We start from the raw sequence: 4753 nt of genomic DNA on the forward strand, positions 1-4753 counted from the left end.
TGCTGAACTGAAACAGTTTTGTTAAGATCAATGGTCCAAAATTCCTCCTGACCGTTGTGTAGGTCTGATCCGCAACTACAGAAAATGTTTGGTTGAGTTTATTGCTGCCAAAGGATGGTCAACCAGTTATTAAATCCAAGGGTTCACATACTTTGTCCACCCTACACTGTTAATGTTTACACGGTGTGTTCAATAAAGACATGAAAACATAGAATTGTTTGTGTGTTATTAGTTTAAGCAGACTGTGTTTATTTATTGTTGTGACTTAGATAGGGCCAGTAATTGAAAGGTTGCTGGATCGAATCCCCGATCTGACAAGGTAAAAATCTGTCGTCCTGCCCCTGAACAAGGCAGTTAACCCACTGTTCCCGGTAGTCCGTCACTGTAAATAAGAATTTGTTCTTAACTGACTTGCCTAGTTAAATAAAGGTTTCATTTTTATTTTTTAAAGATCAGATAAAATTTTATGACCAATTTATGCAGAAATCCTGGTAATTCCAAAGGATTCACATTTTTTTGCCACTGTAATTGACAACAAACCAATATTTAACTTTGCCATGCAATCATACAGTAAAATGCAAACATTTTAACAAATAAATTAGATACAATTTCAGCTTTTTCTAAATAAAGTGTCCATGAAAAGTTAATTAGCATTTTCCAACATGAGATTGGAGATCCAGTTTAATCCCGATTGCTAAACCTCATAAACAGCTCCTAGTCCAGTTCAGGTTCCCAAATCACGCTCTCCACATGATATAGCCCATTGGGCACAGACGTCAATTCAACGTCTATTCCATGATGGTTCAACGTAATTTCATTGAAATGACGTGGAAACAACGTTGATTCAACCAATGCCCTACCTCTGCCAGCCTATCAGAGGCCTGGGCCTCATGTCCCACCTACTAGCCCACTGACTATCCCCTAAAGAGATCAAGTGTTTGGGAACTGGATCTCCTTGCTTCCCTGTCTTCCAGTCCAGCATCCAAGGTAAGGTTTTCCTCAAAGTCAGTCCACCATCCATCTCCCCTGCCTCTGTCTGTGAGAGTATTGGTTTTCTGGTGAGGACTCCTGAGGCCTCCCCAAGTCATGTCTCTGTTGATCAGCTCCTCATCCCTACACAGGCGCTGTGGTTGTGGTCCAGGCTGGTATTGTTGTCTCTCTCCTTGCTCTGGGGGAAGGGGGCTTTGTTGGAGGATCTCCCTGAGGGCAAGGCTCTCTCTTGTCATCCGATCCCAAAATATGTCCCCTAGCGTTGGCCTGTTCAGCAGATGCAGTGTCTGTATCCCTTTGCTGCTTGGTGCTCCAACTATAGAGGCCAAGAGAGAAAGACAATAATACAAGTACACCATTTATCTATGGACCGTATGCGTCAGTTAGAACATGTTCAAGTTGGTGTGGGTGTTACAAAATGTCTGCAGTCTCACAATTATCTGTATAGATGATCCTCTCGTGCTCCCGCTGTTCTCTGACTTGTCTCTGGTGGGCTCGCCGTCTCTGCTGGGCCGGTTGACTGAGGACCATCTGTGCCTCCAGGAGACCTCCCTATCCAACACAACCCAACCCACGCAGCCAGAAAGACCACACCATTCATGGGTCATCAACAAATGGTCGTTTGACATATAATATAGTCACATGCCACGGTATACAGTCGTGGCCAAAAGTTTTGTCAATGACACAAATATACATTTTCACAAAGTCTGCTGCCTCAGTTTGTATGATGGCAATTTTCATATACTCCAAAATGTTATGAAGAGTGATCAGATGAATTGCAATTAATTGCAAAGTCCCTCTTTGCCATGGAAATGAACTGAATCCCCAAAAAACATTTCCACTGCATTTCAGCCCTGCCACAAAAGGACCAGCTGACATCATGTCAGTGATTCTCTCATTAACACAGGTGTGAGTGTTGACGAGGACAAGGCTGGAGATCACTCTGTCATGCTGATTGAGTTCGAATAACAGACTGAAAGCTTCAAAAGGAGGGTGGTGCTTGGAATCATTGTTCTTCCTCTGTCAACCATGGTTACCTGCAAGGAAACACGTGCCGTCATCATTGCTTTGCACAAAAAGGGCTTCACAGGCAAGGATATTGCTGCCAGTAAGATTACACCTAAATCAACCATTTATCAGATCATCAAGAACTTCAAGGAGAGCGGTTCAATTGTTGTGAAGAAGGCTTCAGGGCGCCCAAGAAAGTCCAGCAAGTGGCAGGACCGTCTCCTAAAGTTGATTCAGCTGCGGGATCGGGGCACCACCAGTACAGAGCTTGCTCAGGAATGGCTGCAGGCAGGTGTGAGTGCATCTGCACGCATAGTGAGGCGAAGACTTTTGGAGGATGGCCTGGTGTCAAGAAGGGCAGCAAAGAAGCCACTTCTCTCCAGGAAAAACATCAGGGACAGACTGATATTCTGCAAAAGGTACAAGGATTGGACTGCTGAGGACTGGGGTAAAGTCATTTTCTCTGATGAATCCCCTTTCCGATTGTTTGGGGCATCCGGAAAAAAAGCTTTTCCGGAGAAGACTAGGTGAGCGCTACCATCAGTCCTGTGTCATGCCAACAGTAAAGCATCCTGAGACCATTCATATGTGGGGTTGCTTCTCAGCCAAGGGAGTGGGCTCACTCACAATTTTGCCTAAGAACACAGCCATGAATAAAGAATGGTACCAACACATCCTCCGAGAGCAACTTCTCCCAACCATCCAGGAACAGTTTGGTGATGAACAATGCCTTTTCCAGCATGATGGCGCACCTTGCCATAAGGCAGAAGTGATAACTAAGTGGCTCGGGGAACAAAACATCGATATTTTGGGTCCATGGCCAGGAAACTCCCCAGACCTTAATCCCATGGAGAACTTGTGGTCAATCCTCAAGAGGCAGGTGGACAAACAAAAACCCACAAATTCTGACAAACTCCAAGCATTGATTATGCAAGAATGGGCTGCCACCAGTCAGGATGTGGGCCAGAAGTTAATTGACAGCATGCCAGGGCAGATTGCAGAGGTCTTGAAAAAGAAGGGTCAACACTACAAATATTGACTCTTTGCATCAACTTCATGTAATTGTCAATAAAAGCCTTTGACGCTTATGAAATGCTTGTAATTATACTTCAGTATTCCATTGTAACATCTGACAAAAATATCTAAAGACACTGAGGCAGCAGACTTTGTGGAAATTCATATTTTTGTAATTCTCAAAACATTTGGCCACGACTGTACACATAATGCACCAACGATATCTTACAGAAAATTCACCCAAAATATGCTATAGAAAAAAAATGGATCTCTAGATCATGCTTTAAGCAATGAAACATGAACATTTACAAAATATGTTCTGTCTGTCAGTTTGCGAGGTAGTGTATGTCCGCATACATGCTTGTGTGTGTTTGCCTGGTTGTGGGGATTTTCCTGTTCCCCATACCCTGAAAGAGCATCCCATTGAGGGCCAGTCATGGCTGTGGCCCACCCCACTTTCCATTCCACCAGCACTGTAATCAGGCCCACTGGAACAGGAGGGGCCTGGGCTGGCGGCTCATCAGCTGTCTGTCTCTTTCTCTCTCTCTCTTAGACCCACTCACAGACCAAGCACAGCGCTATCTTGCTGAAGACACTACGCACGTACATTTCCTCTTATAACAACTGAGTAACATAGACACTGTAATGGATTAACATGCTTATCTGCACCTGCGGATGGCGGCCGGTGCCACCGTGTGCCCCCTGGCTGGGTGTAGAAAAGTGGAGGACACCCCCATCTCTCCAGTCCCTGCCCTGTGATAATAGAAGAAGAACAAATCAAACTGAAGCACAAGGCCATTAAAACAGATTCAAATTTGACAATATATTGAAATACAATTTATCTCACAGAGATAGGAAAATAAAGAAGTAGGAATTCAGTAACAGTTGAACAAGAACGCTAGTAATAATTTGTAGTACATTTTTAGTGAAAGCTATACTGTTCTGACCTGTAGTCTTTGTGGTGGCTGAGAATGAATGATGCTTGGACCCCAAATGTTGATTTGACTTTGTGGGAGGCTGCTTGATACATATGATGATACTTACACACACGCACATGCACACATAGACACACAATACAGTTCATCCTTCATGAGGATGACAACATTTTGAATAATGTTCTGCTTGTATACCAACCTGTAGATAGTGGTGGGAAGGTTGCAGGGTTTTCCAGTTTCAGTGGAGGCAGCTTGGTAGTCCTCCTATGTCCCAGCGGCTCATGTTGTTGCTCCAGTGGGGTTGGTGTGGCAGGGATGGTCCAATATGAAGTGGGATGACTGGCCCGCTGGTCCAGGTCTCCCTCTGTCTGACTGTGACACGGGGCCACCTGACTGAGCCTGGACCTGGAGCCTGTAGAGCCCATATTCCACTACTAGTTCTCTGCTATGGCCGTCAGGCTGCTATGCTACGCTAGGCTTTTTCTTTTAGCGAAAGTCTGTTGGTCAGTCAAGCAGGAATTTGGGTTGGTTAATAAATTACCTTTAGTGTTGAAATCAGAGGAACTTGTCTCATCTCACTTGTTTTAGAGTCCTCCGCTCAGGTTCTCTCATTCGCTTGGCTGTATGTGGTGTGGCATGCTCCGCCACGGCTGCTACGGCTCTTGATATACGTAGTTGACTTTTCTTTCTTGATAAATTAGCATAGCCCTTTAGTATGATACCATGAATTACATAATAACTTCATTTGTTAGTTGTGGTGGCATACCTCTCAGCTATCAATTTGTCATCTATAGCTATCAATCAAA

The 4753-nt window shown here is 44.4% G+C and overlaps 1 long non-coding RNA gene across 1 annotated transcript; it reads right to left on the reverse strand.

The window, feature by feature from the left end:
- Positions 1–373: 373 nt before the first annotated feature.
- On the reverse strand, positions 374–4753 carry LOC115172129 (uncharacterized). Its single transcript, XR_003871388.1, has 4 exons — positions 4147–4753; positions 3682–3765; positions 1425–1542; positions 374–1306 (listed from the first exon to the last, which is right to left on the reverse strand). It is a non-coding gene; the product is annotated as an uncharacterized LOC115172129 (long non-coding RNA).

This window comes from Salmo trutta, chromosome 33, assembly GCF_901001165.1.
Source record: "Salmo trutta chromosome 33, fSalTru1.1, whole genome shotgun sequence".
Lineage (NCBI taxonomy): Eukaryota > Metazoa > Chordata > Actinopteri > Salmoniformes > Salmonidae > Salmo > Salmo trutta.